The sequence below is a fragment of the Ictidomys tridecemlineatus genome, chromosome 9, assembly GCF_052094955.1.
Source record: "Ictidomys tridecemlineatus isolate mIctTri1 chromosome 9, mIctTri1.hap1, whole genome shotgun sequence".
Classification (NCBI taxonomy): domain Eukaryota; kingdom Metazoa; phylum Chordata; class Mammalia; order Rodentia; family Sciuridae; genus Ictidomys; species Ictidomys tridecemlineatus.
This window is the reverse complement of record NC_135485.1, coordinates 143,013,937-143,041,383: the sequence shown is the minus strand read 5'-3', so window position 1 is coordinate 143,041,383 and position 27,447 is coordinate 143,013,937.

Below are 27,447 nucleotides of genomic sequence, written 5' to 3'. Positions count from 1 at the left end.
TAGACACCCTGGGCGGGGGGGTTGGATCTGTCAGTTGAAAGGTTTTAAGAGCAGAACTGAGATTTCCCTGAGGAGAAAGAAATTCTGCCTTTGGATTAAATTTTAGCCAAACTAAGAATCATTTTGCCCTTCTCGTGTCCTGCCCTAAGAATCTGGGACTCACCAGCCTGCACAATCATGTAAATCAATTCCTCGAAATAAATCTCTTAATGTGTATATCTCACTGGTCTGTTCTCAGGTTAAAGCCTGGAGCTGCACGTGTCTCTCCAAATGTGTACTTGCAGGCATGGCTCTTCTTTTTTTCTTCCCACTGTAATTTTTTCAAGTATTTATTTATTGGCACATTATAATTATACATAACAGGGGGATTTGTTATAATATATTCATACCTGCACACAATAAAACGGTATAATTTGATCAGTTTCATTCCCCAGAACCTCCCCTATCCATCTCCTCCCTCCCCTGATCCCCTTCCTCTATCCTATCGGTCTCCCTTCTATTTTTTTAAAATTTGTTCAAATTAGCTATACAAAACAGTAGAATGCATTTTGTACACAAATCATGGCACACTCTAGCCATGATTCTTAATCTTGCCTTTTTAATGATTTATTAAAGATGCCTAGAGTTCCATGCCAGAGTCTGGGTAGTCAGCAATCAAACCCAGTTCTTCCTTGTCCTCCTGGAGACCTAGAGAGACCACATATCCCCGTGTCCTATACTGCTGGCTGGGGCAGGTGCCCATCTAGGAGGTGACTGTATTTCCAGACCTTGACAGATGGACAGTCACACTGCCCCCATGCTTTCCCCTTCAGTGGGAATTTTAAAAGCCAGATATTGACAATGGCAGTGGCAATAATAGATAAAGGAAAACAGGATCACTGAATGGCTTCCACCAAACTGGTTTCTAGTCAGGAATTTTTGTTCTGAACTTGTAATGAGCAAGAATCCAACTGACATTGCATTCAGTCACTGAAATTCTGATATTTATATTTTACTTGAGTTTTTTTCCTTAACTAGGACAAGCAATTGCCCATTTCCCCATAATATAAATACTCCATCTTATTACCAACAAAAGCTGAAACTGCCATCACCACTTGTCTTCCCTTTGACTGACAAGTACTCAGATGAGATTATTACTTACCCAAAATGCCAATCATTCTCCAAGAACCAAAACACTCAGAAAGGTAACAGCAGGAATATTCAAATAACCTATATCATTGAAAAAGTCATTATGTTATTCTTCTGAATTATTTCTAAAGCATTTTTTAAATTAAAGTCATAAAGAACTAAGAAAAATAATACAACAGACTACAAATAAATAATTTACAATGCAGAGAATGTCTGTTGTCCTTGGTACTTCAATTTAAAACCAAGATTTATTGTGTTTTAGACAGGAATAGTGACTTGCTCTTTGTTTTAGTTAGCTTTTTCACTGCTGTGACCCATAGACCTAGCAAGAACAATTAGAAAATGAAAATTTATTTTTCATGGGTTCAGAGGTCTCAGTCCATAAATGGCCGGCTCCATTCCTTCAAGGCCCAAGGTGTGACAGAACATTATGGTGGAAGTATGTGGTGGAGTAAAGTGGCTCAAAACATGACAATCAGAAGCAGAAAGAGAGAGAGAGAGAGAGAGAGAGAGAGAGAGTGTGCTCTACTAAACTAGGACAAAATATTAACCCCCGAAGGCAGGTCCCCAGGAATCCAATTTCTCTAGCCACAAACCACCCAGTTCCTCCCTATCAGGAGATTAAACCACTCATTGGGTTAAGGCTCTCATAACTCAGTCATTTCACCTCTAAATCTTCTTGCACTGTCCCACACATAACTTTTGGGGACATCTGACATCATATATAACATTCCGTCCCTGGCTCCCCAAAGCTCATGCCCGTTGCACAATTCAAACTACATTTAATCCATTTCCAAGAATCCTCACAATCTTAACGCTTTCAGAACTGCCCAAGTCCAAAGTGTGCTCTGAGACTCAAGGCAAACTCTCAGTTCAAAGGCATGGATCCTGTATATAAAGGTACAAAGTACACACTTCCATTCCACAAAGGAGAAATAGGGGCATAGAAAGAAGAGATGGGACCAAAGAAAGACCAAAACCCCATCTGGGAAAACAAGTCCTGTAGCTCCACATTCAGCATCTGAAGCACAAGGCATCCTGATATTCTCTTCGAAGGGCTTGTGTAACGCTACCCCTCCGGCTTTACTGGTTGCAGCCCACAAGGCTTCTCTGTTGGTTTGTCTCTGTTCAACTCCTGCAGCTTTCCTTGGCAGACACCCCACATTACTGGATCTCTTAATCTTGGGGGTCTCAGTGCAGCTCCAGCTTCCGCCTCACATCTCCACACTTTGCCCTCTCAGGGACAGCCTTCAGGGACTCCAACACTTGTGCACTTTGGCTGGTCTCCCAGGCCCCCCTTCAAATCTTTCTTCTTTGCTTTCTGCTCTGAACTGATTATCACAATAAACTTGGCTAAAAGCCATCACCAATACCCATGCCATCCCCTGAACACTGTGATGCCTTGAAAGTTCCTCCACCAGACTCATTAGTTTGTCACCTTTAAATTGAACCTCATACAAGTCTCAAGACATGGGCAAAATGTGAACAACTTTTTAACCAAAACACAAATGGCCTCTAGTCCAATTTCTAAGAGAGTCCTCCTGTTCTGAGACCTTATGAGCCCCATCTTTACTGTTCACAGTCCTATTGGTATTCTGGTCTTATTAGCTCCCCCCAGAATTGCCCATTAAGTTCCATTTAAAACAATCTCAAGCTTTTCCAGCTTGCATGTCTAAATCTTTCAAAATTCCTCTCACAGATTCCAAAAAGCTCTAAAAGCTCCTGATGAACATGGGCAGGTCAGTCACAGTATCAACCCTACTTCTCAGTACCAATTTCTGTTTTACTCAACTTTTTCACTGCTGTGACAGAAGACCAGACAAGAGCAAGTAGAGGAGGAAAACTTTATTTGGGGGGCTCACGGTTTCAGAGGTCTCAGTGCATAGATGGCCAACTCCATTCTTTGGGGCCCTAGGTGAGGCAGGACATCATGGTGGTGGAGAAAAGCAGCTCAGGACATGATGATCAAGGAGCCAAGAGAGCTCTGCTAAACAGGGACAGAATATATATCCCGAAGGCATACCCCCAGGACCTACCTCCTCCAGCCATCTCTTACCTATCCACTCAGTTCATCAGGGGATTAACTCACTGATTGGGTTAAGGTTCTCATAACACAACCATTGCACCTCGGAACCTTCTTGCACTGCCTCACACATGAGCTTTTGGGGGATACTCACATCTGAACCCTAACACTATTGGTAAAGAAAACAATATAGTTTGTGAAATTAAAATGAATAAAAAACACTTTCCAGGGAATTGAAGTCTGTTCATCTCTCTAACCTATCTTACATGTGTATTCTTAGAATATCAATGCCATTTCTGCTGTGGCCCTACCACCTCTGTTCTCTTACTAAATACACAAGTACTTGTGTCACCCCCCGCCACACACACACACACACATTAAGTATAACAAGACATGTTCAGGCACTGAAGATTTTAGATATTATGTTTTAATAATAAAATATATAGTTTTTTGCATTGGGCTGAATCTCATTATATACAAAAAAGTATATATTTAATGCAAATGTCAAGATCCAAATAATCCTGTTATTGAAGGGGAGAGATCAGAGAGAAATGATCAGATTTACTGTACATGTTGGTCACATATTTCACATAATTTCTGAACTCTGCACTTTTACTGGCTCCCATTATTTTACTGTGTAGTTTTTTATAAAGTGCCTAGAAACAAAGGAGATAAGTCAACTCATCACTTTTAAGAACTCCAACTCCAGAGGATGCACTTTGGTGGGAAGCCAGTTTGTACATCCTCAGGGGAAGCTGTAGGGATAAAATGATGGAAGAAGAGACAGAATAAAAAAAGAGGGTTCTGGTAATTTATTTCCAAAAAGAGAAAGAAATGAGGAGGAGAAGTATCGGGTCTCAAAATAATAGGTGTAGCCAATCACCTGTATTTATAACCATGGTGAGGACAACAGTGTCAGTTTGGGGGAACACAGTTGGTCCTACTGATGACAGGTGTTGATTCAAAGGAAATACTCTTCAATCATAGCATTTCTTAATAAGGAGTGCATTGAAAATTGGTTTTATAAAAAGTATTCCATCAATGTCAGAGTTTTGAAACCACCTGATAGACACAAATTCCAAAAAACATAAATGTAGCTCCAAGGAAATGAAAATGATTTCATCATTCACTGATCTGAAACCCACAGACATGCATCTCTTGAAGGGGAAAAATCAGAGATAAATGATCAGATTTACTGTACATGTTGGTCACATATAAACCTCAATTGCAAACACGAATACTTAAACTATTGCATACAATTTATTCTCAGCACAATAATCATTTTATTAACTCTGAAGAACTATTTCTATCGTCTTACAGAAGAATCTTCAAACTAGAGAGATGCCCATCGTAGACTAAAAATATGTTTTGGCGCCTTGTGGAAAATGTGCTCCTTGCTATCCATCAGAATGCAATTAACATACAAGGACCATCCTGTTAAGCCTAAATAAAATCCTTATTGAGAAGAACAGGTTAATATGCAATTGCAGATTCTTTTAATGTAAATTATAAATATTTACAAAGACTAAAAAATAAGTTGTGAGTGCAGACTACCTGAAGGGACCATATAGTTTGATTTATGACAATGAAAACATGGAAACCCAAAGATTGTTAAACGTGTCAGGGGTGGGGCAACATGCACCAACAATTTCTTTTTTCCTTTAAATTTTTCTTCTTTTTACACTTACACCATGAATTCAACTGGATTCTTTCGAATATCCAAATAGAAATCGGGATCTAAAAAGGTTTGTATGCTTCCCACCTCCCTAGCAACCCAACTGCTTTTGTTAGTCTCCCAGAAAATATGCCACTTTGCCTCCTGTGGATTTCTCCAGTGTGTCGGCATTCACCTGTTCAGCCTTCTCTAAAGGCGACCCTTCAGCACACCACGCAAGGCTTTGCAGGGGAAGACAGTGCGGATGGGCAGTCGTGTGTAGGAGAACAAGGCCAGGGGTCTGCAGTGAGAACCAAAGGTAGGAAGGACCTCTCATCTGGGAGCTCTGAGGTTGTTGAGAGTGCATTCTGTATTAGGAAATGTCTACGGGAAGGAAAGTCCCCAATAAAGTTTGTTTGGAATTAGCTGCAACCTCCCCGTTTGAGGATACTGTACAATTTAAGGATGACATCAGGTAGGAATAAAAGAAATAAGACCAAGAATATGTTTGACTTTCTTCATAGGCAGCCAAGAATAACTTGCTTTGCGTGATCATGGAACCACTTCAATAAAATGCTTAAATCTCAGGATTTTCTGCATAATAAACTCACAGGAGCTTTTAAGCCCTGAACAACCTCCTTTTCTCAAGCCAACTACATAAATCAGTCCTTACAAAGCATAGAATTTGTGTACCTGAAAAAAATGTTCAAACAATATTCATAGGTGTATTATAGACCATTTATTCTTTCAAATGGGCTTGATAAGAATAACCTGGATACTAGAATCCCTTAGTAAATATTAGATTCTTACATCACTCATACCATCCTCTACTAAAGAAGCAAGTTAAAAAGCAGCAGCGATTGGCTGGCACCGTATGCCCCCTTGGACACTGTGGTTAGAAACAGCTTTAGAACAGTAAAGTGACAACAGCACTAGGAATGAACAAACTACTCCAAAACTAATTAATCCGTTGCTGATGAAGCCATCCATTCAATATTACCTATGTGATTAAGATGGTCCCACAGTAGTGACATCTCTACCTCTACATTCTCACTACTCGAAGGTTCTCAATGATCAACTTAGAAAACATGAGAATCATAAAAATTCAACAGTCAAAGCAATCCACACCTTCCAAATAACCCACTGAAGCCTAAGTATGAATTGTGAAATCAGCAGATTCCTTCACTTTGTAGCCGCAGCTCCCTACACAGGACAGAATGGTGGAGTATCCAGGATTTTATAGGCCTCTTGCCTTCTGTATAAAAAGGCATTGTTTGGAAAAAGGTCACACCTTTTTCAGCTACTCAAACATTAAATTCCCAAAGAAATGAAATAAATGAGACCGGGAACAAGAGTGGGCAAACGTTTCTCAAACACAGTTAGCCAGAAAAGAACAGTAAACGTCCCAGGTATCCAGGAGACTGCTGGACAACTCTGCCTTGGAGGAAGAAATACCAGAAATGCAGGAGAGCTAAAAAAAAAAAAAAAAAAAAAAAAAAAAAAAAAAAAGGAAAGCTGACCCAAAGGAAGCCTGTGCCTTGCCTGCAGTGGGACCCGAGGCTCTTGGACTCCACAGTAACCAGGCTGTCACCCACGTCTCCCACAGTAACCAGGCTGTCACCCACATCTCCCGTTAGCTTTTTATTTATTTATTTTTTTTTACTGATTTATCTCAGTAAATAAAAAAAAAACAGCCTTGCCCTGCTTCTTTTATAATGATAAGGGGTGGGTAGGGGATAGATGTAAAAGTATTTCCAGGGCTTTAAGTGAAGAATCAATAAAGAGCATTATTTTGGATGCTGGCTTCACGATTTCATCGATTCTTTCAATGGCATCTTGTGCTTGTTCATTTAAGTACGGATCACAGAGGGAAATGTGTGCCGGCTAGAACAGCTCCCTCCCTCTGAAGCTCACCTCTCTGAGTTTCAAAGGCCACACAGGTCTTTGGAAAGTCACGTCTTAGGGGAGCCACCGTGTCATGCCTGCAAACCCCCAGCCGGAGCCTGACGTCTGAGGTGCGCTCCCTGCTTTTCCCCTGAAAGTCCATCCCAGAGGTAACCTCTCTGGTAGAGCTGAGCCCAGGGACTCCCAGGCCTGCTGGGGAGCCGCCATGCTGCCCCTGAACCCCAGGACGGTCCCAGCTGCTCACTTTGCCTGCTCTGGGAATTTCCACAGTGGATTCCCACTTCCCCCAGACCCCCCCACACTAGCGCCAACCGCAGAGCACAGGCAGCACTTGACTGACTCTAGTCCTCGATGATGGCTCCATTGTCGGGCATGTCCTCCCCCACCTCCCAAAACAACAACAGGAGGAAAAAAAAGAATCAACCCGGTCCAGCCCCTCAGGCAGCCTTGCTCCTGAGTAGAGGGCCCTAGTGCAGATCTCCATACCCCAGCACTCGGGCCAGCCACAAGCTCCCCTCTCTGCAGCCTATAGGTCGTGTGTCTTAAATGTGGCAAGTGGAAACCTTTGTAAATAAAACAGACTCACTCACAGGCTGAGAACTTCATCCAGATGTGGCCACTGCCCACTAGAGAATGGCCAGTCCCTCCCCCGGACGGTCCAGCCCCTCCTCTGGGAGCAGTGGGGGCTCGCCCTGGTGTTGTTATCCGTCTGAGCTGTGTGTTAGAACGGCTGCTGTTGTTAAGTGAGGAGTCTGTACGAGGCCAGTGGACAAAGATCTTGATTCTTTACCATTAAATAGGTCCCAGATTCAGGGGGGAAGATGTGGAGAGATTTTAAGGAATGGAAACATTAAAGCTTTGTTTTCCACTTTCCAGCAAGGTGAGAGTTAGTTCCTCTCTGGGTCAGACCCAGTCAGTTCTCTAGGTTTATATCTGGTTGGAATCTGAGGACTGTAGAGAAAGAAAGAAAAATGGGAGTGATAAACGGTAGGTTAATAAACAGTGGCTGAGTAGGGGGTCAGAGGGCAGAACGGAAAGAGGGCAGAACATGGGGTGAGAATGACCAGGGGCAAAACAACAAGGAGTGTTCTTCCATTCTCATCCATCTCAAGTATGGCGTGTGACTGATTAAAACTGTTGACCATTACCGCCAAAATACAGCAATGCTGGAAACTCTATTAGGTCATTGATTTCAGCAGACGCAGTTCTACTCTCGGAACACGAAGAGCTCCTTGCTTTTATATCTTCTTAAACATTTTGTTTTAATAATGGCAGAACTATTATTAAACTAAAGAAAATATAATGAGGAAAAATTTTAAGAAGAGTATTTTATCATCTAACTCTCTTTTTAACTCTGAAACACTCTTGTTCCTAGTAGAATTCTTTATATATTAAATTAAAATTATTTGTTCATTTGGCTTAACCCAACAAGATTTTGAACTCTTAGAGAAAAATTCAGATCTTGTTATTTACATCCTCTAAAGCCAGTTCGGTGTTATTAAATAAATTCTCTCAAAGCATATTAACCTTATCTATGTGGAATTCTGATTTCAGCCATTGCTTCCTTGTGTTTAATAAGGACACAAGGAAAAATATATTCATTAACATAAATTTTAGTTGTATCTAATACAATATATGTACATTTCCATTGTAAATAAAAAAACTTGAAAATTAAATTTATAGTTCACTTAGCAATTCAACAGAACATTTTTTTAAAAAAGTCAGGAATACTGTTTGTGTTTCTACCAAACTAATACCATACACACTCATGATGTTTCTCAATTGTGCTGACATTTTCTTATATTTTGCCTCCTATACCTCACAGACTATGAGTATGTCAAGAACATGAGGATACAAGGCTGCAGGGCTGGGCCAACTCACTGCTTAGTGTCATCTGAATGATCCTTTAACCCCCCCACCACCTGTTGTCCCACATCCCGTGAATGTCTGAAGACCCAAGCCATCGAGGATTTATTTATCTTAAATAAATAAAGTCTATCAACTTCAGCACCACACTCAATTATTCCTATTTAGTTTGATTAATGTTCTAAGTCACTGTGTGATCCCATCAAATTCTCCTAAGACAAACCAAAGAAACCCTTTTACAAGATCACACTCAAGAGTGTCACAGCATGCTACTGGGTTTGAAAAGAAGGTTCTGCTATCATAAACAATAGATAACAGGAAAGAATTCAACATGACTCAAAGGCGTGGGTTTGTCTCTCCACGGTCATTGTTATCCTGCTCAGTAATCAGATCACTCCCATTCAGTTTGATTAACATCCAACACCTTCACAATTCTCCACCAGTGAGCTCAACTAGAGGACTCAGAGCCAGGGAGCAAGTCCCACCAGACCACAAGATTTCTAGACAAAAATCAAGTGATATTTGACTCATCTACAGTCACTAGCCACTCTGCTCTGCCTCACCAGCTTCACCCGCTAGCGTGGCAGGATACACGTCTCATGACGACAGGCGACGGAGCCGCCATCTCCCACAATCCTCCTCTGCTTCACTCTACCACTGTGGCTGGTTGTGCTGTCAATGTCCTGATTCTCCAGTAAGGAAACAATAGGAATGTACTCCTGAGATGTTAAGGAAGAAAATGGGCTGATCCTTTCTTTTCCTTTTTGTATTCCAATATGTCTTTCTCTCCTAGTAAAATAGAAAACTTATAAAACTTGTCAAGGGTTTATACCCAAGGGCTGTACTGGAGATGAATGAATCATGGTTAGGTCCATGAGGGTAAAATGAGTTCAGCCTTAATTACCAGTACGTCACAGGAACCTACCCAAATGCCTGGAATTGGTTAGCTGATCCATAAATAGGGATGGAAAGAAGGGGAGGGCCGGGAAGGAAAGAGGAGGGGGGGGGAGGGAAGGAAGGACAAAAGGAACAATCTGACTAATGAAGATTCCAGCCACTCACTTATTCCAAGGTACTGGGAGCATGAAGCACATCATACAATAAACACTAAGAGAATGAAACATTTTGCTTTTGATTTCATGGTAAACTGATCATACGTGTCACCAAACTTATGCTCTACTCCTTTTTTTTTTTTTAACAATTTGGTCATTAGCTATTGATTAGGCATTAATTGTACTAAAAAAGTGGAATCCAGGCCACTGACATAAACATTACATGTAGCAGATGCTAGTGTGGCGATTCCTGGCTTTGATCTTCATATCTAATCTTTTCCTGCACTATGACACTATTACTAAAGGTCAGAGCACATGATTTGCATGTGGGTTTTAGTCTTTGGGATAATTCACTCTTTTTTGCTATAATTTACCATCTTCTATATTTCTGACTTCTGTGTGTGTCCAAATCCAAAAAGTAATGTGCAGGCACCACCCAGAAATTTCAAGAAATAAAGGATTTGCATAGAAAGTTGACAGTGTCTGGTGGTTCCACTCTGTGTTCCAGTTTCATGTGCTCTACTGAAAATAAACTCTACCATCTAAAATGTGGGTTTCTTCCTTTCTCACCAAATTCAAGGTTTGCTTCCTGAATGATGTAAGTATGCAAAAAGGACTTAGGTGATAAAATTCCAATCTACTAAACATTAGACAACTCTGGGATAAAACTCAAATCGTATTTTCTGGAGATGAACCCGGGGGGTGGCAGAGCTCCCTCTGGTCTCTCTCCTACCACCCCAAGCACACATTCTAATAGATTCTTTGATTTCCCATTCTTCACTTTTTCACAATGGACAATTCTCCTTTTGTGAGCAGGACCAGCAACAGCCCATCACCGAGTCACTTTCCCACAGTCACTGGGCGCTCCTCGCTTTCGCTGACACACTAATTAACATGAGCGGGGTGTTGCGTGCATTGTCTGGCCTGTCCCACCCTCTCTCATGTTAACACTAGACACGATTCCTGATCACAGGTTATCCTTCTAGAGAGACAGCTGTACCCAAAGACTCACTCTCCTGATCCTAAAGGCCCTAGTGAAACGTCAGGGTCAATGTTCCTCTTCCTTCAACAAACACCTGTCAAAGCAGGAGACCAGGATGCATATTAGACAAGTTTATTCAACACTTGTCAAATGATGCCTGTTCCACTCCAGTCAGCAGGACCAAGAGTTTCCCGGGGTTCTGGTGGCATGGACTGCTGATTTCAGGCCGGCTTCTCTCTTCTTTGTAACTGCAGCGCAGGCCGAGCAGCAGCCTCGTTTGTCCTGCTCTATGGTGGACGGCAGTCCAACCAGAAAGCCAATCGGACGTATCTGTTCCTGGTTCACAGGGCTGGCATCTGGCTTTTAGTGCTCTTTGCTGCATCAACGCCTCTCTCAATCAAGCAGTGAAAGGAGAGGGAAAATATGCACAGACTGCGCTCTGGCATGTCAACACCACGACTCCGGGCACTTCCAGCAGAGCTGGGGCCTCTGATTTAACCGCTCTTGTCACCTGCTCATCATAAACTGCCTAAGTGCTGCATTTCCTTAATAAATAAATGACTCTGCATCAGGGCAGTGTATCCAGAGTGTGCCTACGTAGCCTGCAAGAGCTAATCGGGAGCTACAAGAAAGTAATGCGCATGCCTTTACAATATCACGAGAAATTAGACAGGGTATGTTTGTCAAACTGTCAAGGTGCAATGATTGATCATAAATTTTCTATGAGAAAAAAAGGGAGGGGTCAGCCACCTCTAAGTTGACTTAATGATATCTAAGCTTCTCAAATGGGAATGTGAGCGACATATTTATGTCGTAGTTGAAATTCCTCATTCTATCTGAGAAAATCAGATCTCACTTTCACTAGTCTATGTAGCCCAGCACTGAAGGGTTAAGTATGAAAAATTCTACTTTTTCTTTACACAAAATCAGTTCCCCATCAAAGAAATGAGACTAAAAATTAAGATAACTGCCCTTTAATAAGATACCTGTTTTGCACCATTAAAAGGAAGAGAAAGGTAAGGTTCTTGCACCATCGCAGGTTGAGGGCACAGCCACCGGATGCTGCCCTCCCCCTGACTCTATGTGTCTTCTCGTGACCCTGACACCTTACACTGCCCACTTTGCTCCACTGCTCGCCCACTGAAATTCCTTCTATTTCAATGCCAACCCTCTCATTTTCAATTTTTCCTCTTTATGCTCAAAATAATGAATAAAAAAGAAAAACACTTAGTGCATGGCACTCTGTATTACTGGACAAAGACTGAACCCTCACTGCTGTCATCGTCCTTAACACATTCACTGAGTGTTGTGTGAGGACTCGTCACAGGCTTTATTTTTACACCCTATATTACAAATCACTTGAAAGAAAAAATTATTTATGAACAAACTTAAATGCAACTAGGTGTGAACTGGCACCTCCTCATCCTAAGAAGTCAGGGTTTGAAGGCAAGAGAAACCTCCTACACTGTGAGGACTGACGGACGCCCTCAGGACAGCCATTCGTCTGCACAGAGGCAGAAGTGGAGAGGGGGCAGCCCCCCGACCTTCAGGTGCCCTCTGTCACAGCAACCAAGCGGGTGGCAGGCTCCACAGGGCCAGGAAGCTCCGTGGGTGTAAAGCCAAAGACGTGGAGCGGCTCTTGTCACCCAGAAGCCAGTGATCAGTGAGGGGGTAAACACACAGCCAGAAAATGAGACAACTGTGAAAAGAGCCCGGGAATGGGAACCGGGGAGATGAGGGGAGATGGTGAGGAACGGACACTTCTGCTGCAGTGCTGTGGTTGAAAGAGGTAAGACGCAAGCCAGCTCCTCCTTGGTTGTCCACGGAGGAGACGGTGGTGGGAAGGACTAGAGCATCAGCGAATCCAAAATTCTGTACACCCCTAAGTGTCCTCACCCCCTGGGGCTTGGCTCAGCACGGAGGCCAAGATGGGCTTGCTCACAGGCCCACAGGGGAGCACACCTGTGGCTGCATTTGTGTGGAGCTTGCTCTCCAGGGGCTTTTGGCCTGCTAGGGAAGATGAGCCTCAGAGAGACGATCACCCTGAATGCTCAGCTGGAAGGAGGAGGAATCTGCATGGAGATAACAGGAAGGACCTTTAAACCCACATGAAGATGCAGAAAGTTGTCCCTGGAGAGGAAGGAAGAAGAAGTTGAGGGCCAGTGTGGCCCACACCACAATCCTTGCAAAGCATCTGGGTCGTCAGCCGCAGTCGTAAGCTGACATCTGGAGAACCGTCTCTTCCCTGTGACCTTCCTTCTTCCCTCTTCCTGCCCACTCTCCCATCTGCCCCACCTCACTCCCCTCTCAATCCATGCATCCCCTTCCTATTTGCAAAATTCTAAAGTAACTGAAGGAGCTCCCAGATTTGGCCTTCACACTGATCCTTTCAGAGAGTTCAAGTGTGCCACCTGGCAGGAGACAATTTATATACAATTTGGAATAAGTAGAGCAAACATTGGGAACAGACTAGGAACTGTGCGTCAAGGATACAGGTGATCTCACCAGAGCTAGTGGGCGGCTCACGGAGCTCAAAGGAGGAATAGGTTGGAAGTCAACATGCAGGATGCCAGACAGAAATAAAGAGTTGAAAATAAAGGGGGATCCAAGGAAAACACAAACGAGAACATTGGAATAGGGGGAAGGATGGGCGGGGGAAGAACAGGAAAAGGGAGGAACTGCAGAAAGAAACTGACCAAATTATGCTGTATGCATGTGCAAATATACCATTAAAATCCACATTTATGTATATCTATAAAGCACCAATTAAAAAATAAATAAAAGGAAGACCATTAGGGTGGGGGGGAGGAGGAAGGGCTGGGGACTGAAATGGAGCAATCACACCCCATGCATGGGCATGTCAACATGAACCCACTATTATGCAGAACCTCAGCGAGCCAGGAAGACCGCTCCCACAGGCAGCCAGGGTGAGGGCCTTGGAGGGGGGAGGGAGGGAGGGGACGTCATGCCAACCTGAGTCCAGACAGCGGTTCTGAAGGGCATCCTGTGGCCTGCTGCTTGCTCCAGCATTAACCCTCAGGCCTTCTCCTGACTACAACACCTGTCCTCACAGCTACAGCCATAGCAGCCCCTCACCAGTTACCCTTACCCCTAGCAACAGCCGACCACAGGCAGACCCCTGCCCAAGATGATGTTTCTTTTTAAAAGATGTGTCTAGAAAACCTCTGCAGGTGAGTACTCAGACTCAGAGGGTGAGGTGGTCCGTCACCCCTCACCCCACCAATCACGTGTGCTGGGCCATCAGCTGTGCCTTAAAAACCCGGGACAGCAGACTCCTGTTGGCATCCCTCTCTTGGGCCCTTCCTTCCCTGCCTCCCTCCCTCCCTCCTTCCCTCCTTCCCTCCTTCCCTTCCTTCCTTCCTTCCTAGAAATCCTGTTACTTCACTCTCACCTTGTGCCCATGGATTTTACTGCTTAAACTCAAGAGACAAGGAACCCGACTGCCTAGGTCCAGTCTTACGATATTGCACTAATAAAGACATTTTTTGAAAAGTAGGAGCTCTTTCTGAGAACCTGAACTTCAGAGACACTCAGGTTGTTTCACTACGGAACTCAGCTAAGATGGTGAGACAGCAATTTGACTTCTCAAAAGCAAGGATATAATAGAGAAATAAGCACATTTTAACTTTCAAAGAAAAGAAAGAACCTTTTAAAAATCAGGTTATTTTTACTGCCATGTTGTGACATACTTTTGCAAAACAAGGGCCCTTCCACCTGATGAACCCCCTCCCTTGATATGTCTGCGTCAGGATCTCGCGACCTCAGCACTATTGGACCAGACACTTCTTTACTGTGGGGACCGGGCTGTGCGTCATAACGTGGCGGTTAACATCCGGCAATGGCTGCCCCAAAAGATGCCGGCAGACCTTCTCGATAGTGGTGAACATCAAAAGTGTGCCCAGACATCGCCAAATGGCACTGGAGAGGAAAGTCACCTTGTCTGAGAGCCACTCTTCCACAGTCACATCTGGTCATTTGGTGCTGTTACAGCTGCTGTCCTGTGTCATTGTCTAATACTTCCATGTGCCTGTCCTCCTTGGGACCATCACATAGTAGGAGCTGAATGGCCAGCCACTCACTGAGATGAATAAACCTGTACAGTGTTGTATGTTTTTACTTCTAAATTCCTTCAAGTTGAGGCAACCGCATGCTTTCCCAGTGGACCTCCCTCTGTGAGCAAACAGAACAGGCCAACAATCAAAGACAGAATTTGGTTCTAAGGGGAAAAAAATGTGCAGAGTAGTTATTTATTAAGAACAATCCAATCTGAGAAACATCTTTAAAGATAATTTATCTTCCCTTCAGTTGCATCCATTTTCCTCTGGGGCAGCTCTATAACTGTGTATAAATGTTTGTAAACTCTTGCTTTCTCCATGGTTACAAACTCTGAGATCCTATTTATTTATACTGAGAGGTCAAGACTGAACCTATTACCGACCAGAGACACACTAAGACAATGGTACTCTGCTGATAGTATTGGGGGCAAATATTTGTCAAAAGTATAAATTGAAGCTCTCCTAGATGAGTTGGACTTTATATTTCCTTCCCACAACTCTAAATTATTTTAAAAATGTCTTACAGCAGGAGAAAAACCACAGGCAAAACAGTTAGGACACCATGAGGCTGGGCAGCATAGGAAGTGAATCGTGGGCAAAACAGCACAGACTGCAGGGAATGAGATACTGTGAATGGCATGCAGCATCGGAGGGAAGCCGGGCTCGGCAACTGCACTCCACAAATCAGGGTCCGACAGAGACACAACAAAGGGGGCCAGCACCATGTCCCCTGACTGAGGCTATTGCCCAAATGTTTTGCATTTGAAGGTTCTGAAGCATTTATGGGAAGTTAAATGAACTTTCGTGGTCAGCTCAGAAATGTCAGTGTCTTGAGACCAGAATGCTTTCAACCTCATCATTTCCTAACTTGAAGACAGGAAGCTGGAAGCGCTTCATGTAGTATGGGGGAGACAGACCTCATGTTTAAACGTAACAGTATGTTTCTCAAAATATTTAAACGAGCTAGGGAATAAATCTCTTAACAAGAAAGTTAATAGCCCAAATGCATGTGTTTTATCCATCTCAGGATCTAGCAGAGTATTTTCCTTAAATACTTTATGGCTTTAAAACAGGAGAAAACCTTTTTTAAAAAAAAAAAAAAGAAAAGAAAAAGAAATTCTGCTTTTTTCTATCACTCACAAATAGTGGAAAAAAAAGAAGAGGACCTCACATTTGCTGAGCATCTTCTACAAGACTCTTGGGGAATTCTTAAAAAATATGATTTCACTTAAATGGAACAATCCTGTGAGAGATGTCCTAATAACTCTATCATACAGCTGCAAAAGGCAGATGCCCACCACACAGCTAGCAAGTACCAGAATCTGAACCCCAGACATCTATTCTTATTTCCCTATGCTACACTCTCTCTCAATCACTGAAAACAAATGCAAAAACTATTTTCTTTATTTATTTTTTCTTTTTTTAAGTGCTTTCCCCCAAACCTTGCAAAGTGAACGTTGCCCAAGGTAAGCAAACCTCCCTCACATACACACAGTCCTTCTCATCTTCTATGCAACTAAGTTCGAGTTAAAGTAACAAAAATACACAGCTTTAAAGTTATCATTTAACAGTGAAATAGAAATAAAACATCTAACTGATCTCAGATGCAAATGTAAAAAATTCTGACAAAAGTATGCACAACATTTACTACAGTTTCAGAGGCTTTATATTTTTAGTTTCATAACCATAGTTTAGGGAAAGTTTCTGCAGAGCCATTCAAGATATATTCTTTTCCACATTTGCCTAATTATTTATGACTTGGAGGCTATCATTATGATACTAGAAAGGGAAAGGGGAGTGTACCAACTCTTCTGTGTTGAAATTTAAAGTGGCTGTACACAATTTTCCTATTAGATACCCCATGACTATCCATATTGATGAGCTGATAGGTCTATATAGCTGATGTAAACTATACCTGACATGTGGACGGAAAAAAATGGCAAGTGGTCCATTCCAGTAGGAATAGAAGTCAGCCAATACCATTACTCCAAAAACATTGGCCCACCACCAGAATATCCATCCACAGTCCAACATCTTCTTTAAAAACAGCTCAAAGATACTCTTTCCTATCCACTGAGTACTCCTGCAGGAAGCTCCCGTCATTACCACCCTTCAGTGCTGAAACTCTCATTTGCCTTGGGAAAAAAAAAAAAAAGGTAGGAGTAAAACATTTTCTACTAAAAGATTTTATTTAAAGTAAAATCATATGTTTCCCCCCATTGCTCACATTAATGTATGGTGCATTAAAATTTAGTCCCATAAGTCTTCATTATTCAGTCATTTAATCACATGGAAAATGTGGTAATTTAATTAAAACAAGCAACATAGGTTAGATATCCCCCGGGATACAAACCTAGAAAAATGATCTAATCCATCAGGTTTCCATTGTGAAAATGTATTAATATTAGACCACAAGACCACAGTAGAAAAAGAAATGCTGCTCATTTGCAAAGCAGTAATCTGGTGCAGAAACAACTTGAGTTGACGGAGCCAAAATGTGCACTATTATTTCTGGAATAAGTAAAGTTTGTAAGAGACTCTGCTACCTCTGCTCTCAGGGTGGCTAGGAAAATGCACCAGGAGGTAAATTTTCAGGAAGAAGAATTCTACTGTGTTTAGAATATAGCTGGTGATGAGTCACATGAAAGACAGGCTTTGAACGAAATGAAAAATACACCATTTTAACAAATGATGCTGGGAAAACTGGATCTACATCTGTAGAAGACTGAAACTAGATATCCCCATCTCTCACCTTGCACAAAAGTAAATTCATAATGAATCTAAGACCTTAGTATAGGACCTGAAATCTTAAAACTACTAGGAGAAAACCAGGGACACACTTCAAGATACAAGCACAGGCAATGCCTTCCCAAGAGCACTCCCTTAGCTCAGGAAATAATGGCAAGAATCTACAAAGGATGAATGAATTTAAGATGCTCTACGGAGCAAAGAAACATCAACAAAGTGACAAGACTGCCTCCAGAATGGGAGAAAATCTTTACTCCTTCCACAGAGGATTGATATCCAGAACATGTAGCCAACTGACACCCAAAAGAAACACCCCAATAAGTGAAGCAATGAACTGAACAGACACTTTTCCACAGAAGTACAAATGGCCAACAACTGTATGAAAAAGTGTTCAGCAGCTTTAGCCATTAAGAAAGAGCAAAGCTACATTGGTATTTCATCTTACCTTAAACAGAATGGCAGTCACCAAGAATACAATTAAAAATGACTGCTGGCAAAGGTGGGTAGGAAGTAAATTAGTGTAGTCACTATGGAAATCAGCATGGTGATCCCTCAAAGCCTAAGAATAGAAGTACCTTATGATCCAGCCCTATCACTCTTTGGTATCTCACTCCACTGGGATACCTGCATACCCACGTTTACTGCAGCACAATTAACAATAGCCAAGGTATGGATCAGCCTATGTACCTATCAACAGATAAAGAAAGAAAGAAAATGTGGGATATGTACACAACCTGGAGTATTATTCAACCATAAAGAACAACGACCTAGAAATTTTCATGTTAAGTGAAATAAGCCTGACTCACAGAGACAAGCACAGCATTTTTTCTCATATGAGGAATCTATAAAGAAGAAAAGGAAGAAATGAATGTAGAAGGATGTAGAAGGAAGACTATTAAAGAAGACTACTAAAGATCAGGGGTTGGGGAGGAGAGGATATTGGGGGGGATCAAAATATGTTACCAGCATGTACAAATATACCACAATGAAACCCACTATTCTGCATCATTAATATGTACTAATAAAAACATAAATTATCTGAAATGGAAGGAAACTCCCCCCCCATGAACAAAATTCTGACATCGTACACTCCTTGCTGCTAAGACATGAAAACATGTGAAAAACAATCAAGATTATTAAACGTGGGTCATCCAACTGGTTGTTTGGATTAGTGTCCCTAGTTTTTACTATAATTGGGTCTGTGATAACTGAGGTTGAACTAGTTCACCCAACTGTACAGCTTTTGAAAACTTGCAGTAGTGACGACAGCTTTTGTTGGGTAAGGAGAAGAGGACTTGGCCGACTCATGGGACACTAATTCAGAAGAATATCCTGAAAGCCCAAGGTAAAATTCTTAGATTCTATTTTATTCTTACAAACAGTACTGGCATAGGAAATGAGTGGATCACCCAGGACTTCTAGTAATTTCTGGAGCTCACCAGATTATATACTATCTGTACCATGACTAATCCAAACTGTTACGGTTTAGAAACGAGGTGTCCCCCCAAAGCTCATGTGTGAGACAATGCAAGAAAGTTTAGAAGTGATTGGGTTATTAGAGACTTAAATTAATCAATACATTAGTCCACTTGAATGGATTAACTGGGTGAAGACTGCGGGCAGGTAAGGTGTGGCTAAGGAAGTAGGTCACTGGGTGCATGTTTTTGGGGTATATATTTTGTGCCTAGTGGCTGAGCTCAGTCTCTCTGCCTCCTAATGGTCATGTCCTGAGCTGCTCTCCTCCTCCATGTCCTTCCACATGATGTCCTGCCTCATCACAGGTCCAGAGCAATGGAGCTAGCAGTTTAGGAACTGAGACCTCTAAAATCATAAACCTCAAATTAACTTTTCTCCAAAATTGTTCTTGTCAGGTCTTCTATCACAGCAACTAAACAGCTGACGTAGATGGGAGGAGGCACCCCTAGTATCCCCAAAGCACGAGACCTTTTACTTTCACATCTTTCCCACCCAGTACAACCTAACATTGTCAAAGTCATGCTTCAAGGACTCAGGAAAGGTCTACTCTGTCCCGTGTGGATGCAACTGCATCATCTTCTGCACCTGATCCCCCCAAGAAAATAGCAGAAGAAATTTTATGAGGGTGGCCAAAAAGGTGGAAATTTGAAGGTGTGGTATTCCAAAATCCAGAGAAAGAATTTCAAGCCAGAGGAGTGAGAGTACCAAAGTTCAAGAGGGATACGAGTCAGAATAAACTCATGAGCTTGATGTGTCTGAGGAGCAATAGGACGGCAGCAGCCAAGGGAGAGAGACAAACAGAAGGATCATCTCGAAGAGGTAAGAAAAGGGTGCTCACGTGAGTTCACTGGGTCCTGTGAGCCATGATAAGTGTGGAGGAAACCCACCGGAGCGTTTGAGCACAAGAGAGGCGTGAACCACACTGTTCTTGAGAGCACACTCTACTACTTGGTGAAGAAAAGTCCGCAAGAGGCAAGAATGGAAACAGAATGCCTTGGGAGGCCCCCGCCTGGGTCCAGCTGGAAGGTGGGGCTGGTCTGTAGCAGAAGGTTAGGAGAGAATGTGATGGGCGATTAATTATAAGATTAAGATAAATGTTTTCCAAGTAGAGCCATCATGAATGGATAGGCAGGGTAAGGAGAGAAAAGAAGCTAAAGATGACCTGGATATTTTGGGTCTTCACTACTAGACAAATAATGGTGTCTTTTGTTAATGGGGAATGGTTTGGGGAGTGTCAGATTTAAGGAGAGTGATAAAGGGTTTTATCTGGGATAACTTTAAGATGTCTCTTAGACACTTAGGAAGGTCAAGTAGGAAACCATATGTAAGTCTGGCGCCTGGGGGAAGAGTTTAAGGGCAATATTACAAATGCGTATATTCAGAACTGCAGGTGCTTACACAGGTGAATCACAGGAAGAGTGATCCTAGGTAGAAACGACAGGGTAGGAGTGCTTCCCAACTTGTTGAGGACAGTTAGAAGAGCTGCAAAGAGGAATAAAGGGGGCCAGCTCATGAGGAGGAGAAAACAGAGACAACTGTGTGTCTTTGATGGGGGGGGGAGGAATTATTTAGAGAGCTGTGTAAATAGAGCTGGGAGCTTCATTAGCACGATGTTTCAGAAAGTATCATTGAATCTTGTCGATTTGCGGGTAATTTGACGAGACCCGACTTAAGGACACAGTGTGGAGAAAATATTAATACAAATGAAGTAAGGCAGTAACGGGAAGCAGGACAGCTAAGACCATGAGGATCAGGGCACTTTTGTGCCTTGGGGATTTGTGAGTTGAAACTCTGTGGCGGCAGCCCGTCCAGCTGGCCCTCACGGCTCATTCCACAAGCAGGTCTGCTTCCCGACTGGCAGCCTGCTGACTGGCAGCCCAGGGTCGTCACAACCAGAGGCGGTGGCCTGCATGGACTTCTCCTTTGTGAACCTACCCTAGCTCTCCAGGTCCTTGAAGGCCCTGGTCTCTCAGCAGCCAGCACTTCGGGGAGTGAATGGTGGTCAGCTCCCCTTCCACAGCCTTATTCCCACATGCTCCATCTACACCTATGATCAATACCTGTCCCACCAGGCTTGTTCTGCTCCCCTGAGTACGAGAATAAAGCTGGCCCAAACGTAGAGCTTTTCAAGGGGTTTTGTTCTAAAGAGCAGGAGAGAAATGTGGAAGAGCTGGACGGAGACTCAGAAGAGAGGACAGGGGTCTTCAGGGTTTTTAAGGTCAGCATTATGGTTGCATATTGGCATGCTCGTGGGATTGATCCAGTAAGAAATCAAAAGTTGGTGGCATAGGATAGAGAGGAGATCATTCAGAAGTAAACAGATGGGATGGGATCCAATGATGGCTTCTGCGGCAATTTGTTCACTACAGTGGAAGACAAAACATGAGCTCAAATGTGACCGACTGGTGAATTAGAGGGTGATAAGTTGAGGGTTTAATCTTCTGCTTGCTGTATCAGTTGAGAGTGAAATAAACGGATGTTGAAGGTTTGAGAAAGACAAAGTAAAGCGTAAGAGAGATGTTTTTGAGCACAGGAGAACATCTGACTAGGCAAATGTCACAGAAGAGTTCAAATTTGAAATCTGTGGGGAAGATGAAAACCCCACGTGTCTTCCTGGCTGGCTGCTTGGTTTTCACAGTGTGTTCCTCTGTGGGTCAACAGTGCAGAGCATCTGACATGACTGTAACCAGGATCAAGGTTCTGATAAGTTTTAAGGAACGTAGAAAAGCAGGTTCAAGTGCAAGAATGATTTTAGCAATGGATTGTAAGTATGTAAAGGTGGAAAGAGCACATAAGAGGGAAGACAATAACAGAAATTCCCTTTTCTTTTCTTTCCTTTTGGTAGTAGGGATTGAACCCAGGGATGCTCTACCACCCTTTTCATTTTGAGACAGGGCCTGGCTAACTTGCTGAGGCTGGCCTTGAACTTGCCTCAGCCTCCAGAGTCACTGGGTTTATACGTGTGCACCATGATGCCTGGCAACATAATTTTTTTAATTCGACATAAGAATTGATCTACTGAGGATACTAGAAAGAATGTGCAGTCAAGTTACTGGAGTTATCAAAACCAGGATGCTTAAAGTCTGTATTTTGGAAACAGTGTAGTCTTTGGCAGTAATAAGGTCTATAAAAAGACTACAGAAACAAGTGGCTAAAGAAAAGAATTAAGGTAAAATGTGTCAAGTTGAGGAACTGAGATGCATGAGTACAGGATTATCCATCCTTGAAGAAGCTGATCCTCCCAAATGTGTGATAGTGTCGCCGTGGAGAAGAAGATGGCAGGGGTGGGACTGGGCTCAGGCAGGCGAGTCAGCCAGGAGGCAGAATTTAGGCAGGCACTCCTCTCGAGCGCAGATCCACATCTGCATGACGTCAGCATCATTATCCCAGGCATTAAGAACCATGATGAGAAAATGGGTACCATCCATGAAACAGTAGAATCACATCATTTTTTCATAATTAAAACATTGTATTCTCGAGGGAATGCAGTTTTACAGGATCACTAAGAGGTCTGTTCATAATATGTTACTAATAGGAAGAACACTTAGTATGAGAGTCACGTGGCTTTCCACTACTGGGCTGCAGCCTGTGCTGAACCCCAGCTCCTCACTCCCTTGAGCTGCCTTTCCCTGCCCGGGGCAGGGCGAGTGGCCCGCAGTGGGGGGTTAGGAAGAGGGCTTTTCTCTTCGATCATGTGGCAGACTGTTCATTTTTCTGTTTCCCGTCCCTAGCAACGTTTAACTTTAGCAACAGTGGCTTAGTTAAGATTTAAGATTTGATTCTAGGTCACAAATGGAAACTCACTTCGTTAATGCATTTTAATCAAAGGTATTTTACTTTCTAGATTTAATGAATCTCTAAGGATTTTCCTGATCTTACCTGTCTTCAAATACCCATGTACCCTCCCATTTATATCCATCATAGTGTTTATGGCACATAAGCTAATTAATCTGGGATGCAGGGGAAATGAGGATACTCTGCTGATGCTGAGGAAAACATAAGTATCATTGTGAGGAAAAAAGTGATTACAATAGGGAGCTGATTTCTTAAAAGTCTTCAAAATTCTTCTGACCCTCTAAACACGCTAACATAAATGAAAATTCTCTATATTAATCAGTTGAAGTGAATATATTTTTATTTTTAAATAAATCTCTGCACTCAGGCTTTTGCTTCTAACCAAATCCATACGGATGCTTGGGTGGCCATCAGGAGCAGTGCTAACTGATGTTGCTTTGAGAAGAACCGTGAGGTCTACTAGTGCAATCTTCCATTTCAGAATCATCACAGCAAAAACCTCCTAACACTTGTGACTTGAGGTAAAACGATATAAATCAGGGTGTCTGCCATGAATGGTGATAATGGTTTTAGTAGTTGTTAGTAAAAAAGCCACTGCCCCCTCCTTTTAAAGAAGAATCTCCTATGACACCGAGTCAAATCATGTACCATCCTGAGTGGTATTTGCCATCTCAGGGACGTAATTAGATTCCTTTAAAGAATGGACAAAGCCTGAAAACTACAACCTGAAACAACTACTCTAAAGGTCATACAAGTTAAAAATACTCAAAACTCTTACTTGCAGTAGAACTTTGTGAGAGGACTCTAATCTACAGTTACACTGACATAAGAAAAAACACTAGCCCAGGTCCTTCTCAAAGCAGACCCAAGACAAGACTGAACATAGGGGAGTTTATTAAGAAAAATCCCCGCAGGAGGGACAGAGGGGCCCAGGAGGCTGGGAGGCGCTCAAGACCTGACCCACGACCGGCTCCAAGTGAGGAGACGAGAGGAAGGCTGGGCAGCGTGCCACACTGCCACCAGTGCAAAGGGGCCTTGGCAAGGCTCTCAGAGGGTCCTGGGGCCACAGTCACCCCGCCAGGCACCCAGCATGCCCACTGAACACAGTGACCAGCTAGAGAACGCCCCTGTGAGTGACCCCGGAGACCCCAGAGCATGGCCCTGGGCTCTGTCAGTTATGCTCCCTGCAGCTAGAGGTCTGAGAGACAGGTTCCCAGGGCTGCCAAGGGGTGGGCGTGGCCAATGCTCCGCCAGGCTTTTGGGCACACACATAATAATTATTTAGACCAGTAATTCAAACTGCTGTCTCTGTCCTGTTCCTGGCCAAATATAGAACTTTGGTCCAGGTTTAAAATGGTTTAAAAATATTTTTCTTTATTCTTTTTTAAAAAAATGATTTTTTTAACAGATTATAATTTTACATTTAAGTATATTTTGCATAGGTTAGTCCTTGATTCTATTTTGCTCAAATGTCTCATTTATATTTGTCTAAATGATTTTGAAATTTAATGGAGTACCTACTTGTTATGAAAAAAAAAATCATTGATAATGCATCTCTCACCACCCTGGAATTAAATATAATAAATCTTTTGCAATTTTAAAATTAAAGTCATATATAACATCAAGTAGTTACTTGTGTAATTTCAAACTGAAATCTAAAGAGAGGAAAAAAAGAAAATATTTCTAATAAATACCTTCAGTACTATGAAAAGATATAAAAATGATTAGACACTACCATGAAGTAATTACATATTTGCATCTGTTTAAAATGAATAATTTTAGAATGGAAAGCATTCTGTAAAAAATATTTAGTTGACTTTTTCACTACTGTGGCCAAAAGACCTGAAGAGGGCAATTTTAGAGGAGAAAAAGTTTATTTGGGGCTCAGTGTTTTAGAGTTCTCAGCCCAGAGATGGCCAACTCCATTGCTCTGTATCTGAGACAAGGCAGAACATGGTGGCAGAAAGGTGTGCAGGGGGAGAGCAGTTCAGCACATGGCAGTCAGCAAGCAGAGACTCCACCCACCAGGGCAAAATGTAAACCCATGGGCACACTCCCAATGACCCCTCCTCCAGCCACCTGCCTGCCTGCAGAGCGCTCCCAGTTAGTCCATTCAGGATTAGCACACTGATTCCACTCAGGCTCTCATAATACCACCAAAACACTTCACCTCTAAACTGTCTTGCAAGGGCTACTACACATGAGCTTTTGGGGGACAACTCACCTCTAAACCATGACAAAGTTTAAGAAAATTAAAAAGCAATTACATGGATGAGAAACAGGACAAAATTAATGGAAAGATAAATTTCATGATTCTGTGTATTTGTATATAAAAAGAGAGAAACTGTGGTAGAAATTACACAAGATGAATGACTCAAATAAGATATCCAACCATTGCAGTTTACTAAGCCTCATCTCTGCATTTTGTATCCAGATTCTTAAATGATGGCATGTGTGGGGTATAGAATTCTAATTTCAATGACCCCTCCCCTTATATAATCTTCAACCCATTAGTTGAAGGGGGAGGGGCTATAACTTCTTTTTAACCAACACTGTATGGAAAAGGTGATGATAGATCATTTCTGGCTGGGCACAAATCACGAGCCACTCAAGCAGGAACAAACTATTTCCGAACTCCCGAGAACGCCACCCACGTGGCTTTCTCCAGCACACACCACACACCAACCAATACTCCCTCCAACAGAACTTCACCCACCAACGCGAACTCTCCAGGAATCCACGTGAGAGCTCAATCGGAGCTCAACAGGAACTCTGCGAGAACTCAAAAGTACTGGCAAAATGCCACGCATCATCCCGACTCGGCTGTGGCCCTCAACATCTCCCCCCTTCTGTTTAATTAAACAACAAGCAATGTGGCTTAGTGACTGCGCCTGTCATAGATTGTCCAATACTACATATGGTCCTTACACGTCATCAAATGAGCTGACCTCAAGGTGTCAGCCTCCTGTCTTAGGTTGGTACCATTGCAATTCGATCTTACCCGTCATTGACTACTGGTCCAGCATACAGCCATACTTGTGGATAGGCCTTTGCACCAGTGGGGGGGGGTGAGGTTCTTTGCCTCACCTCTGTTGGCCCCCAAATTTGGCCTTTGCACCAGTGGGGGGGGTGAGGTTCTTTGCCTCACCTCTGTTGGCCCCCAAATTTGGCCTTGGTGCCAGTGGGGGGTTGAGGTTCTTTGCCTCACCTCTGTTGGCCCCCAAATTTTAGACCATCATAAGCAAAAGGGCGGAGGATGCAAAATGCCACAACACCACGCCAAATGACGGTTCCTTTTGGAAAAATTGTACCAACAGTGACACCATCAGCAAAGATACACCAGCACTACCACAATTTGCTGCATCAACAGATAGTTCACAATGCACACAAGTGATATAGTCCAGGCAAGTTCTGCAAGCAGTTCAAAGCAGAGGAATCCATCAATATGTCCATTTCCTCCCAAAGTAAATCGACTCCTTGATTGAGCATTACTTGTTGAGTTATTATTCATTGATGCATCAGTTTATACAGTTTACTGTGATAGCTATCGAAGAAGCTGTACTTTGGTTTTATCTTTGTCTTCACTGGCACTGGGATGAAGATAGGAATTCTGGCAATGACGGCTAAAAAAAAAATTATGTAACATTCCAACAGGCACTAAGAAAACAATTTTCTGAACAATTTACATTATCCTGAACAGAATTATTAAATATAATAAAAAGGAAAGGTGAAAGTAAACAAACAGATCTGTTAACCTCCTTTTTTGTTCACATATTAAAACAATCCTCAACAGCTGATTACTCAATTTAAATTAAACCATTTAAATCACGTGATAAAAAAATATTTGGATCCATTTTTTCATGAGTGCTCCTCATATGATATATGACATACGCACATACAGACATACATCACAAAACAGAAGTGTGTACACAAAATATACAACACATAAGACAATAGTAAAGGCCTTGTAGCTTTTTACAGGTGAAATCTCCATTGGAATGTTTAAAACTCCACAGTCAAAAAATAAAACTGATCAGAAAAACATTAACCTAGGTCTGTATGAGCTCAAAAATAAAATAGAACTTCATGATGTAGGAAAAGGCAATAATAAAATAAATATTGAAAAAAGCATCCTGGTTACCACCTGGGTTTGACTCTTCTTTGGATATCCCATCCTTTTTCCTGTAACTTGCATATGGGTCTGAAGGTATTCCCACAAGCAAGCCCCAAGGTTTTTATTGCATTTGAAATAGGCCTTAATGGTGTTCATTATTCATAGCCTCCAGGTGTGGGAGAACCACTGTTGCAGGTGTAAGGATATCAGCTGTTATGGATTTGAGTCAAGTCATCTTCTTTTTGGTCTGTAGAAATTACTTTAGTCAGTCTCTCTGGAATCCAAATCGGCTGCTGTTCTCCCTGTGGAAACACACAAACAGAACCCCAACTCCAGACAATCACTGGGTCAGGACCTTTCCATTGTCCTGTTAGAATATCCTTCCAAAGTACCCCCATAAGGTTCCTTTCCTAATAATATATCTAGATTTCTCTGAGGATAACCGGCTGCTGCATTTCGCCTAGCCGTCTCTATGCCAAATTCCTCATTGGCAACCTTCCATAACAGGTTTGTACTCCATTTAGCACAGTTTTACACATACTAGCCCAACCTGCTGGCGTCATGTTTAAGTTGGAAATGGATTCGACCATGCTTACAGTGAAGGGTGCTTGAGGACCATAGGTTGTTA